Genomic DNA, 14925 nt, shown 5'->3' on the forward strand with positions numbered 1-14925 from the left:
CTCAAACTGTGGGTCGCGACCCCTTTGGGGGTCAAATGACCCTTTCACAGGGGTAGCCTAAGATCATCAGAAAACACATATATAATTACATATTGGTTTTGTGATTAATCACTATGCTTTAATTATGTTCAATTTGTAACAATGAAAGTACATCCTGCATATCAGATAGTTACATTATGATTCATAACAGTAGCAAAATTACAGTTATGAAGTAGCAACGAAAATAATTTTATGGTTGGGGATCACCACAACATGAGGAACTGTATTAAAGGGTCGTGGCATTAGGAAGGTTGAGAACCACTGTTGCAGACTTTTGGTTTGCATGCTCAAGGATAAAGGAATTCATGTGTCAGAATGTATTCTCTTACAGTTTTTGCATATTACCATAGGATATAATTCTTGGTTCCCTGATGCTAGAACATTAGACCTTGATCTCTGGGAACAAGTAGGTAGGAATTTAAGGAGAAATCAGGCTCAAGGAAAACGGATGCCCTTGTCATCTTTAACTATGTGGGCTCTTGTTTGAATTGCACTGTGCCCACTTCATATTGAGGATGAAAAGCCTACAGAACACCAGGAGGATTCACCACCACCCCCTCCTCCTCCTGAAGTAGAGCCTGTAAAGCCTGTAATACCTAAGGCCCCCGATCCTCTACCTCTATTGAGGGAAGGCTCATCAACTAGAGAAAAAAGGGGCTAACAGTTCTTTTACAAAGGGGCTTCATTACCATATGACGCCTTGGGACTGGCAGATTTTGGTTAAAATGACTTTAGATGCCAGTCAATATTTGCTATGGAGAGCAGAATATGATGAAATCTGTGAACAACAGGCTGTTTGTGGGTGTTCACTGGCCACCCCACCTGGGAGCCCTCTGGGCTCATTCTGGCTATAAGTCCCAGGCACTATAAGACATCTAAAAGATCCATGAAAAGAAGTCTGATTTATTAAGTCTTATCTATATGTTATGTGCACTTGTAAATATCGTATATAAAAGTGCCTGTTGATTATTGTTTTGTCTTTGTTGTTTGATTTGTTTATTGTTAGTCTATTTAAATACACACACACACACACACACACACACACACACTAGTGGCCTGGTGCACGAAATTCATGCAGGGGGGCGGGGAGGGGTTCCCTCAGCCCAGACTGATTGCCCCTAACTTCTCTGCCTGCCTGCCTGATCACCCCTAACTGCTCTCTCCTGCAGGCCTGATCTCGCCCCCAACTGCCCTCCCCTGCCAGCCGGTTGCCCCAACTGCTCTCCCCAGATGGCTTGATCTCATCCCTAATGGCCCTCCCCTGCCAGTCTGATCTCACCCCCAACTGCCCTCCCCTGCCAGCCTGGTTGCCCCCAACGGCCCTCCCCTGCTGGCCTGATCTCACCCCCAAATGTCCTCCCCTGCGGGCCTGATAGCCCTTAACTGCCTCTGCCTGCCTGATCACCCCTAACTGCCCTCCCCCTCCCGCCCCCCTCGGCCTGATCTCGCTCCCAACTGCCCTCCCCTGCAGGCCAATTTGGTTCTGATTGGTCAGTTTCTATGCCAGTCAGTGTCAAAACCTCTGCCTTCTAGGCAGCCATTGGCTCCTCACAGTTCACCCAGATTTGGTTCTGATTGGTCGGTTTCTATGCGAGCCAGCCAGCGTCAAAAGCTCTGCCTCCTAGGCAGCCATTGGCTCCTCACATTTCACCCAAATTTGGTTCTGACTGGTCAGATTCTATGCCAGTCAGCGTCTCCGGGCATATCTCCGGGTCTGATCAGAGAGGCAGGGATGATGAGCAGCCCCCTTGGAGGCCCGGAGAGAAAGAGAGAGGCAACAGCTGATCAACAGCTGCCACAGAGGTTGCGGATCAGACCCTGCCTCTCTCAGGGCCTGATCCGCAGCCCCCTAGGCAGTCAGTACTGGGTCGCCACAGCAACCTAGCACTGACTGCAGGACTGACTTATAGTGTTCAGTCGAGCCTTCGGTCATTACGGACCCTGGGGTGTGTGTGTGTGTGTGTGTGTGTGTGTGTGTGTGTGTGTATTCCAGAAAAGATGGAAATTAGTAAGAAATTTTAAAGACTGTCTCAGAACTATTCTCAAGTTAATAAATGCCTACACCCTGTTGCTCCCCCTGTAGCAAGCATCCCTCTGATTTATCTTCATAGAAAAAAAACAATAGGTGGCCAGGCCATTACTGAATTTCCCCAGAGCAAACAGGATGTGGGAATGGGGAGAAAGAACATGAGTAGTACACATGGTTGATAGTACAAGTCCTAGTAAGATTCTCCTAGACCCATGGTTGGCAAACTGCGGCTCGCAAGCCACATGTGGCTCTTTGGCCCCTTGAGTGTGGCTCTTCCTAAGTCTTAGGAGTACCCTAATTAAGTTAATAACAATGTACCTACCTATATAGTTTAAGTTTAAAAAATTTGGCTCTCAAAAGAAATTTCAATCGTCATATTGTTGATATTTGGCTCTGTTGGCTAATGAGTTTGCCAACCACTGTCCTAGACAAAGGAAGGTAGAGGCAACTAGAAAAGGCCCCAGCCCATTAAATTACTAGGTTACTTGTCTCTTGCCTTTATTGTGATCCTGTAAAATGGGCACCTGCTCTTGGGAGTGTTATTAAAAGTCTCATTTTCGCCATGTTTTTGTTTCCTAGTCTGTCATTTGAAATTTGAATAGGTAAGCCATTTCTCACAATTTGGGGATGCATCCGAGATTTCTGTACGCCTGAAGAGGGAAAGGCTGGTTTAAGGGGAGGTGCGCCCCACCCAATTTTGGGTGGCCTCTTGGCCTAAGCCCCATCTCTTCATGGATGATACAGAATAGGACCAAGACTGTTTTTCTTTGGAAGATGACAAAAATGACACAAGGGAAATAGACACAAGAAAACCAGACAAGCCATATGCATGGGCCAAAGTTGTTAAGATATAAGAAATAGATGTAGCTAAAATGAAGGGTTTATGATAAAGCCTTTCAGTGATAATCCAAGGAATATTAAAATTACATTTTGTCACCAATAGTTGGCCTCACATCTCAAAAAAAAAACAAAAAAAACCTGGAAGAATAGAAGTATAAAAAAGCTATTTAAAAAGGCTGCAGGGCCTGCTCCCTTTCCCCCTCTGCCTTTTCTCCAGCCTCATATGCCTAATTGGTAACTTAAACGCTTTGGAGCATTACTGGGTTAAATAGTAAAAAAATAATGATAATACGAATTTTTAAGACCTAGGTATTTTGAAATAACAGATTACTGAAACATAAATTAACCTGAATTTGACTTCTATGAAGAATCTAGAGCAGCGGTTCTCAACCTGTGGGTCGCGATCCCTTTGGGGGTCGAACGACCCTTCCACACGGGTCGCCTAAGACCATCGGAAAATACATATATAATTACATATTGTTTACAGTAGCAAAATTACAGTTATGAAGTAGCAACGAAAATAATTTTATGGTTGGGGGTCACCACAACATGAGGAACTGTATTAAAGGATCGCGGCATTAGGAAGGTTGAGAACCACTGATCTAGAGGATAAATTTGAATTTATTAATTGAATGTTTTGTATTTTATTTGAAATATATCCTTCAAAATGTGAATGTACTACTAATCTGAGAAATACTAAGTATTTAACTTTCCACCTAAAATTTAAGGCTTCTAAAAAGCTCGAAGTTCAAAGTTCAAAAAGCTAAAAGTTAAAAGAAATTATATGGTTGTAATAATAAAATACAAAAACTATATTCATTTTAAGGAAAATAATTCTTGTGTTTTCTCGGGAAAAATTAGTAGTTCAAAATATAGTCTTTAGGTGTGTCTGTGAACTACATGTGGTAAAATTTCAACCTAGAATATAATGTTTTATTGGCCTAATTTTAAAAAAAAGAATTAATTCTACGGTCCAGACAAAATTTTTAATATTAAAACCAGTTTAGCCGAAACCGGTTTGGCTCAGTGGATAGAGCGTCGGCCTGCGGACTGAAGGGTCCCGGGTTCGATTCCAGTCAAGGGCATGTGCCTGGGTTGCGGGCATATCCCCAGTGGGGGATGTGCAGGAGGCAGCTGATTGATGTTTCTCTCTCATCGATGTTTCTAACTCTCTATCTCTCTCCCTTCCTCTCTGTAAAAAATCAATAAAATATGTTTAAAAAAAAAAACAGTTTAAGTTTAATTAATGCCCTTTAGAATAATTATAAAAAGTTTGTGATATAATCTTTAAGTTAAATATATTTGAAAATCTTTCTAAGTGTAAATTTCAAGACCTTGACCAAAAGATGACTTTGGAACATTCTAAGGGCCCTGGAATGATTCAAGGATTTATTCTCTCTTCTTAAAAGAAGTATTTTTTTAAACTAAATTAGGCCAATCTAATACAAACAGTCCTCGGGTTAGTCGGAGTCGACGTACGTCATTTCGTGGTTATGTCACCATCTCCCATTTATTTATTAAAAAAAAAAAAAAGTTTCATCATTTCGATGTATGTACATATGTGCTTTATGTTTTTTATTATTTATTTACCACAAGTAAAGGTCAGGAATTGTTATCTGTCCTTTAAATTTTTTTTACTGTTTCACTTCATTACTGCTGTGTATGTGCTCCATGTGAGTGACGTAGGTGCTTATGTAGGTGGGTTCCGACTTATGGCGAAAATTGCGTAACGTCGCACCATAGGAATGGATCTCCGATGTAACCCCAGGACATACTGTATACTTAAAATCATATGGGAAGCCTTGTCACATAAAAATAACTGTGTTCTATTTACATACATGTATTTTAAATGTTATAGAGGTTTCAGCCTATTTCAGAAAGTAACTTACACAAATTCAAAGCCAGGTTCAAACAGAAAACTTTCAGGTATAGTATATATCCAGTCAGGGACACCAGGCAAGCTTAGTGGTGATTCTCTGCATCTACCAGTGACACTCTGGGTATTTACATTTCATATATTGGGGTTTTATAAATTATTTTCAATGTTTAATAAACCATTTGCAATAAGCCATGTGCCAGATGTTATCATTTATATACAAATTTTTGTTGTTCTCTCTGTCATTTTACTGGGATTATTATTTACCAAAAGGCTGCTGTCTCAGAATATCATAGAAAAACAAGGTTTTTCATCAATTCCATTTTAATCAAATCTATAACCATGCCACTTTTGAATTTTGTCATTTATGGACAGCCACTGCTCTACTTTAATGCATTTATAGGTATAGAAAACCCATGAAAAGAACTCTGACTTACTCTAAATTGCAGACTTCTAAAAAAGTCATATCTTTAAACTAGATAAAAATTTGTAAAACTTCAGAAAATTACTAATTAAAGTTAATATATATATATATATATATATATATATATATATATATATATATATATATCTACACCAGCCGTGGGCAAACTACAGCCCGTGGGCCGGATCCAGCCCGTTTGAAATGAATAAAACTATTGAAAAAAAAAGACTATACCCTTTTATGTAATGATGTTTACTTTGAGTTTATATTAGTTCACACAAACACTCCATCCATGCTTTTGTTCCGGCCCTCTGGTCCAGTTTAAGAACCCATTGTGGCCCTCAAGTCAAAAAGTTTGCCCACCCCTGATCTACACTAATAAAAGAGAAAGATGCAAACTAACCGTACCTTCACGATGCCCACAGCCAATCAGGAGTGAGAATGCAAATTAACCTCATCGCCTCCATGGAGACTGACAACAGGAGGAGACGGCCCCAGCACAGCACGGCCTGCTTGGCTGTTGCCATGGCGATCAGAGAGTAGGCAAGCCCAGCCTGCAGGCAGTTCCCAGCACGGTAGGCCGTCACCGCAGTGATCTGTGAGCAGGCAAGTGCCGCCTGCAGGTGGCACCCAGCATGGCCTGCTTGGCTGACGTCTCAGCGACAGGGGAGCAGGCAAGTGCGGCCCGCAGGCAGCACCCAGCACAGCCTGCTTGGCAGTCGCTGTGGTGTGGAGCAGGCAGGCCCCGCAGAGAGCAGAGAACCACAGGGAGCGGGCCTAACCCATCAGTAGGACATCCCCTGAGGGCTCCCAAATTGGAGAGGGTACAGGTCAGGCTGAGGGACACACACACACACCCCACACCCCCTGTGCATGAATTTCATGCACCGGGCCTCTAGCATGCATAAAAATATATATATATATACATACACACACATACACACACACATACATACATACATACATTGGTATATACAAAAGTTAATACTCCCTTCATAGCATGCCTAAATGAAATATACAAATGAACACTAGCCAGAAAAGAATAATATTCAGAATTTAAACCTAAAATTTTTTTTAAATCTCTTCCACCACTATTTACAAAGTAAACTAAAAATTATTATTCAAGCATTAAATCTCACCATTAATAAGACACTATAAGTAAAAAGAAAGTTACTTTTACTTAATATGTATACATTGCAAATGTATACATTGCAGTATTGGCCAGCATGTCTCTCTCCTACTTGTTTTTCTGGAAAGCAACCAAGTTGGTTGTTCTGTTTGAAAGAAAGTAAAAGTCTTAAATATAGCAATTCATGGCAAGCCCAGGGGGAAAGCAGACTTTAACAATGTTTACCCAATTAGAAAAAATACTCCCTAAATGGGGCTTAAGAATTTCTCCGGGAAAAAATACAGAAAGGAACGCCCTTCAAATATCTAGGAACCATCACTGAAAACCAATGTATTAGGCCTCAAAAGGTAAAAATACAAAAGAATTGCCTCAGGACCCTAAATGACTTTCAAAAATTATTAGGGTACATTGGTTAAGACCTTCTCCAAAAATCTCTATGGAAGAAATGACAAATTTATTCAATATACTTAGGGGTGATTCTAATCTTTCCTTGCCCCGAACATTAACAAATGAAACTAGGAAGAAGTTAGTAAGAATTAAACAGGCAATCTCCTCAGCCCAAGTAGCATGGGTACAACCTAAGTTGCCTTTATTAGGACAGATTAATCCTACTACAAATAGTCCACTGGGGTCATCTTCCAAAATAAGGACTCTGCTACTATTATTTAGTGGGTCCACTTAGGGCATCAATCCTCTAAAACTGTGGTTACATGGCTCAATTAATAGCTCAACTCAGAAAGCACTGCAGGCAGATTAAAGAATAAAAACCACAATGCATTTATCTTCCCCTTACCTGGAAGCAAATAGAAACCTTATTTCAGACTGATTTGAATTGGCAAATTAGAATAAATGAATATTTGGGGGAACCTACTAAAAAACAAATTACTACAGTTTTTATATTACACCCCTATTATTATACCAAAATATACTAGGCAGGAACTTATTCCTGGAGCATTAACTATTTTTACTGACAGCTCCTCTAATGGCAAAGCTGCTTATCATACACTAAATTCAGACCAAGTCATCCAGATGAGTCACACCTCTGTACAAAGAATTAAATTAAAAGCCATCAAGGCTGCATTGCAGAATTTCCGGAAGCCTCTCAATGTTATTTCTAATTCTGCCTATGCTGTTGGCCTGGTAAACAAAATTGAGACTACTCAATTAAAATGACTCAGTGACTAAAGTCTATTTATACTATTTAAACAGGTACAACAAATTGTACAGCAAAAACAATATCCCTTTTATATTACTCACTAGAGGCCCGGTGCACGAATTCATGCACCAGTAGGGTCCCAAGTGGGGTGGGGAGGAGCCAAGACCCGATCGGCCCTCCGGGCAGACAGTGAGAAGCCCTTGCTGGCCTGGGATCCAGATCCGTCCCAGAGACGTTCCCACCAGTTGTCAGGAGCCAATTGCCAGCTGCTTTTTTTTTTTTTTTTTTTTGACACTTCAACTGTTTATTCCATAATCAGAAATGGATCTATGTTACCACAGAGGATGAAACCCCACTGTAAATAGACTGAAATCAGAAAATAGGTAATTTCACACAATGTCCCAGTTATCAACCCAGATGGGTGCACAGGTACAATAACACATGAAAGGGAAATCTAACAGGCTGAGGGGTTCAAGAATGTCACCGACATGGAAACAAAATCTAAGTGCTCTAGAAACCAACACCAGGCCGGCCACAGGCCTCACTTCACAGGACGGCCCTACCGTGCACAGGGTGCTGGACTCTATGATGGCTGCGTATCTTTCTGTGTAGTTGTATGTGGGCCAACTGCTCTCTTCCTTCTCATTTAGGGCGAGCAGCATGTGAGGGCAGAGCACACTGTCATGGAACACAGAGGGCTGCCCGGAGCTGAGGGGAGCGGCCAGGACCACAGGGTGAGAGGTGAACACAGAGGACACCATCTCACCCAATTGTGGGGCGGGCTGGCTGGCCTTCATCTGCCTGACCCAGGGAGGGACCGAGCAGGGTGTCCACCTCTCCATTCTCCAGCCTTCCATCTGTGATACCTGTCACCCTTGCCAAGCCTCCCCCAAAGTGAGTTCAGCTGAATCCCTGAATGTAAAAGGATCCGGGGGAGATGCCTCCATTCCAGTGCCTCCTGATTCCCAATAACAGGAACCTGGTCTCAGGACGGTGGTCACAGCTGCAGAACATAGATCTGTTTCAAGAAAAGTTGGAATGCAGACTTTCTTATGAGCCCCTATTCCAAATGTTTATTCACATTGTGGCAAAGACACGTCCAAGAGTAACATAAGTGGGTAAAGTCAGGGCCAAACCCGGCCATTTCCTCGCCCAATCATTCTGAGGCACGTGGACAGAACCAAGTCTCAGCTCTTCACAGGACACTTCCGGGGGTTTTGTAAGTCTAAAGGACAGTAGTCTGTCTCCTCCAGTCTTGTTCTTTGGGATTTTTTCATCGTCGGATAAAAGGATACGTACATTGGGACAATCCTCTCAAGATACAATATTTCACTTGCACCCCACGACAACAGCGCCCCACAGAGGGAGGGAGCCGACAGATGAGGAGCAAGGAATTCTGAAAACCAAAGTGATGACAGAGATGCTAAGCCTTTCCTTCACCCATCTGACACCCCTTCTCAGGCAGCCTGCAGGCCGGCGTCTGCTGGACCTTTACCACTCGATGTCCTGTCAGGCTGCCCTGGGCCCTGCTAGGTGGTGTGCAGGGCCGCCTGAGCCCAGGGGGAGTCGTGCCCCACCCCCCCAGCCACTCCTAGTACAGCTCCTGCACATGGGCGCTGGTCTCCAGGGGCCACACTGGGATGGCAGTGTAGATGCCTTCCATCTGCCACAGCAGTGCCCTGTCTGCACGTCCGTCCTCCACCTAGGCCTGGCCACTGCCGCTTAAGCATTCCTGGTGCAGGCCAGGACCTCCACAAAGTGGCAGAGGAACTTGCCCCTCTACAGCTTCAGGACCACTTCTGGATGTTCCAAAAGCAGTAAGCAGCCTCAACGCGTAGCAGAACCTCTCCGTCCCTTTCAAGGGTGACCTCCTGGAAGTCTTTGTTTCTCAGGGTGTGGTAGGTGAGCAGCCCCACGTCCTCAATAAACAGCTCCTTGGCTGTGTGCCTGAAGATGTGCACCAGGTACCCGTCGGAGCTGGCACCCTCGTGGAGCCTCACCACCTCCTCCTTCATGTCTCCAAACAGAGCGTCCACGGTAGCGTTCAAGGCAAGGTCACTTTGCTCCATTATCTGGACAATTTCACCTGAGCCTAACATGCAGTCAGCACCCCGGGAACTATGCAAAGCTGTGGGAACATCTTCTCGAAGGGCCTCCAATTTCTTGTCATAACACGGGGCCACAATGACGTGGAAAATCTTGTCTGTGGACAGGTTCTGCCATCTGGCGAAGTAATCCTTCACCAGAGAGCCCATGATCTGCTAGGGAGACTTGGCCATGCAGAAGTGGGCGGTGATGGGGTGACCCAGCACTCTGCATATCGGACGCAGCTGGGGCAGGCGGAGGTCCGCATGGGTACCCGGGGCTCTTCCTCACGGTGCTGGCGGTACCCACGCACAAATTCTTTCTGACTATCTAGGATGCTGAAGTCCGCGGCTATTGTCATGTCAAAGACAGTGTGCCCCAAAGGCTTTTGAGGAAGCCGCAGAACCATCTGGATGCATCAGTGACACTAAGGCTGAATTTAGCAGCAAAATAAGGCAGAGACTGAGGACACACTGACACTGCCAGCACTTTGTGCTGTGAGGTATCACATTTCTTATTAAGGTTCAGAACACAGAAGAAGTCCTTGGCATTCTGCTGAGAAACTTGGACTCCTTCCTCTGTGGTCGCACAACTGTCACACGCCAGGCAGTCACTCAGAAATATCTTGGCATCGGCCAACTTATGAAATTCTCCCTTCTCTCTCTTCTCCTGAGCCAGACTCCGGACGCTGACTGTGGCATTCTCTTAGTCATCGGTTTTTGTTTCTTTACTACATTCCTTCCGTGTGCAGTGATCACACTTCATCTGGAGCGGGGTGGACGGGGGCCGGCTTGAGTGACCTGGAGGAAGCACGGGGAGAGCAGTCACCACTGGTCTCCCCTGGTACTGCTGGAGGTATCCTTTCTTCCCTATGGAATGTCTAGGGAAGCGGCCACAGTGCCCGAGGCCGAGTTCGAGGAGGCCTGCAGCGCTGTTGGGATCATGCTGGCAGCACTGGTCCATTGGGGACTGACCCGTCCTCTGGAGCTTGAACCTGCAGGACTACTGAGGAAGTGAGTGGCTGCCGCTGGGCTGGTGGGCCTCCTGAATGGGTCGGTCAGAACCGGCACTCCTGCTGTGGGAGCGCACTGACCATGAGGGGTCAGCTCCTGCATTGAGCGTCTGCCACCTGGTGGTCAGTGCGCTTCATAGCGACTGGTCTACCAGTCGTTCTGGTCATTCTGGTCACTGGCTTTTTACATATATAGATATCAGGACTCATACCACTCTGCCTGGTCCTTTAACAAAAGAAAATGCATATGCTGATCAATTAGTTACTTTATTACAACAGGCCACAGAAACTCACCAGCTTTTACATCAGCCTGCCAAAATGTTATCTAAACAATTCTCAATCAGTCAACAGCAGACTAAACAAATTATCAAGGAATGTCCCACTTGTATGTTACATCTGCTTCAATGGCCTCATACAGGAATTAACCCTCGAGGATTGATAAGGGACCATATCTGGCAAATGAATGTAATACATTATACTCCTTTTGGACACCTTGGGGCACTGTATGTCTCTGTAGATACCTTTTCAAAAGTCCTTTGGGCCACCACATCTACAAGGGAAACAGCGAAACACATCATTAATCATTGCCTAGCTACTTTTGCTATCATGGGAATTCCAAAAATTATTAAAACTTATAATGGACCTGTATACACAAGCTGTCATTTCCAGCAATTCTGTACAAAATGGAAAATTCAACACATTGCAGGAATACCATAAAATTCCCAAGGACAGGCAATTACAAAACGGCAACATCAGCAGCTAAAATCCCAACTTGAAAAACAAAAAGGGGAAATACTAGAGAAATCTCCTGTAGGTAGACTACACCAAGCCTCAATTACCTGAAATTTTTTCACTTATAACGCTGATGGCAAGACACCAATGAAGCCTCACTGGTGTCATGATGAGCCAAAGAAAAAAGGCTTAGTCAGATGGAAGGATCATGAGTCTGGTTTATAGAAGGGTCCCAACCGACCCTTTATTAACCTTTGATTGAGAATATGCTTATGTATTTCCATAAAACTCCTCCAAGCCCATGTGGATTCCTGCAAGGAACATCAAACTTAAACATGGATCTGTGGAAGGAACTGACCAAATTAATGAGGACCTTGCACCTGGAGCCTCAACCTGTACCTGTGGCTGCACACAATGGAATACTCCAGCCCCAGATAGCAGCAGCCCCAGGCAAACTTACAGACTAATTCCTTAGATGCCTGGCAACTATTTTAAAAGGACATGAAAGAATTTGATCCTTTTCACTGGATCTCCCCACATTTGCCTCTTAGCATAACCACTATTGTCTGTCTCACTCTGGGTCTTATATGTTTATTTCTAGTCTGCAAAGTGTCTTAAAAAGATAAGCCCTACAGATGGCATACACTTTTCAAGATTTATTAAGAAAACAAAAACAGGGAGATGCCGGAGACTAACGCATAACAGTATTAGCATGAAAGTGCAAAAAAGACACTGGAATATGGATGGACCTTGACCTCAGCAGGGCTGACATACCTCAGCAGGGCTGACACCAGCATGGGATTGCTCCTGCTGTGACTGCTATGGCTCAGGCGATTTCCTGACTGATCATCTTTACATTGTTTACTAAACTTTACCTTTGATTCTATCTGCTCTGCCTATATGCATTGCTAAAGGGCAAATGTGTAACCAACTGAATAAAAAGCAGGCAGGACCTGGACTCATGGTTCCTTTTCTTGCAAGAGGCTCCATCTGGCCCCATGCCTTAACAAAGAAACAGAATTTCCGGAGGACGAGGCCCAGAAATCAGGATTTTAAAAAGATTCCCAGGTGATTCTAATGTGCAGCCAAGGTTGAGAACCACTGCTCTGTGTAGTCCCTTAAGAGGGGAAAATCACCAACAGCTGAAACAAGCAGGTCAGAAGTGGGTATTTGCTGAGGGAAACACTTCACGGTACAAGAGCAGATTAAAAAGATCTGATTCAACACACATCTGTTCTGCCACAAACGACCATCTGCTTCAATCCCAAACAGCAAAACATTTCAGCAGGAAGTGTCAAATCTGACTCCTAATCAAGAAACAATTATCCACATTTGCTACTAGCCCCAAAGATTCTTTGAAAGTCCTAGAGCAAAAGTTAACAGAAAAACACAGATACACATTCTAATGAGACTAGATCTTGGCCAAGATTCCTACCAGCTTTAAGTAATTAATTGGAAAAGAATTTAAAGACAAGTAAAAAATTGAGTTGGATACTAAAGACTCAACATTTCTTCAGACCTAGCCTCAATGTGAAAGGATGCATTCCAAATAAAGGACTCCCAAACTCCCACCCCATGCAGCAGCACACCTGGAACCAGAGAGAGCAGCTCATGGATTTAGAAAAGTGTAATTCATGAAGACAGTCTGAAAAGGTAGCACATGGCAAACTGAAGATAGGGTCAAAGTCTGCACTTGTTTTCACAGGCAACAGAAAGCCTCTGGGGTTCATTCAATGAACATATACACTGAGTGTCCAGATTATTATGACCACCTGAGCTTTGTAGGCAAATTAGCCGTACACTGCATCATATGGGATAAGGAAGCCAAAGGCCTGTTCGAACACCTTTGCTGTCTGCAGTTACCAAGATAAAACGTCTCCAATTCGCACAGGAACACAAGGATTGGACAGTCGAGCATTGGAAAAAAGTCATGTGGTCCGATGAATCACATTTCCAGTTGCATCATGCAGATGGCAGAGTGAGAATTTGGCAGAAACAGCATGAAAGCATGCACCCCACATGCATGAGTACAACCCTTCAAGCTGGTGGGGGCAGTGTTATGGTTTGGGGCATGTTTTCCTGGCATGATTTGGACCCTTTAATTCGTGTGGAACAACGTCTGAATAGCACAACATACCTAAGTATCGCTGCTGATCAAGTTCAATCTATCATGTTGATGGCGTATCCCAATGGAGATGGCTTCTTCCAACAAGACCCGTGGTCAGCAAACTGCGGCTCACGAGCCACATGCGGCTCTTTGACCCCTTGAGTGTGGCTCTTCGTAAGCCTTAGGAGTACTCTAATTAAGTTAATAAAAATGTACCTAACTATATAGTTTAAGTTTAAAAAATTTGGCTCTAAAAAGAAATTTCAATAGTTATACTGTTGATATTTGGCTCTGTTGACTAATGAATTTGCCGACCACTGAGTTATAAGACAATGTGCCATGCCACGGTGCTCCTATTGTGCAGGAGTGGTTTCAAGAACACGAAGGAGACTTTACCTTGCTTAGGTGGCACCCACAATCACCAGATCTCAATCCAATTGAGCATTTGTGGGAGAAAGTTAAAAGAGCCATCAGGCAGCTGGTTCCACAACCATCAAATCTCACAGAATTGGACAGTGCTATTCATCAGGCATGGTGTCAGAATCCTCGCATCACCTTTCAACATCCCATGGAGTCAATGCCAAGAAGAATTGCTACAGTATTGAAGGCAAAAGGTGGCCCAACGCAGTACTGATAGGGTGGTCATCTGGCCACTCACGTTCAAATACAGTGGGGCCTTGACTTACGAGTGTCCCGACTAACAAGTTTTTTGAGATACGGTCTTGGAACGAATTAAACTCGTAAGTCAAGGCCCCACTGTATATCCCACGTTCAAAAGCTGTTAAATCGCGTTGTTTACCCATATCTTCAGAAAAAAAATCACTCCTATTGTCATGGTAAACAACATACTTCCTTATTTATAATGGTATGGCCCTCTAGCAGTTTCAGTGTGAAATTATAGCTAATTTGCCTACAAACGTCAGGTGGTCATAATAATCTGGCCACTCTGTATATTCAGCACCTAATGTAGACCAGGTCCTGGGGAGCCAACATGAATAAGAAAAACTGAGTTCTTGTTATAAGAGACCTTGGATTCTAAAGGAACAAGACAGAATCAAAGATATAAGCTAATTTCAGCTGATGAAAGTGCGCTGAAAAAAAGAAAACAGGATAATGAGATAGAGAGGGGCAGGTGTGCTCCCCTAGCTGCTGAACCTTGTTCCTCTGGAAAGGTGGCTTCAGGGAACAGGAAGAGAGGAACACAGCTCTGGAGGCATAAGTAAATAACAAGCCTTCACAGGGTGCTCCAGAACACCTGTGCAGCCTGAGAAGGCTCAACTGACTCTGTGTCTTTTAAATTCAACCTCAAGGCGAATTCAGTAAACAACTTCTTGTTAATACAAGTAGAAGCACCTTGAAAAGTGGCATTCAATTCTCTTTGGGGTTCTGGTTGACAAATAGTCCCAAACCTGTTACTGTTGCAATCCAAATCATTGATGAATACAAATTCAGTAAATTTCCAGAAAGCATCATACTTTATTTAATTGCAATTTTTA

The 14925-nt window shown here is 43.7% G+C and overlaps 1 protein-coding gene and 1 pseudogene across 8 annotated transcripts in view; both read right to left on the reverse strand.

Annotated features, from left to right (window-relative positions):
• PARD3 (par-3 family cell polarity regulator) overlaps window positions 1-14925 on the reverse strand; it is an 823338-nt gene that overhangs the window by 755344 nt on the left and 53069 nt on the right. The gene's annotated exons all lie outside the window — the stretch shown is intronic.
• LOC308528147 (nuclear prelamin A recognition factor-like) lies at window positions 8917-10343 on the reverse strand (annotated as a pseudogene). Its single transcript has one exon. The product of its transcript is annotated as a nuclear prelamin A recognition factor-like (transcript).

This window comes from Myotis nattereri, assembly GCF_964212035.1.
Source record: "Myotis nattereri genome assembly, chromosome: 1".
In the NCBI taxonomy this organism is placed as follows: domain Eukaryota; kingdom Metazoa; phylum Chordata; class Mammalia; order Chiroptera; family Vespertilionidae; genus Myotis; species Myotis nattereri.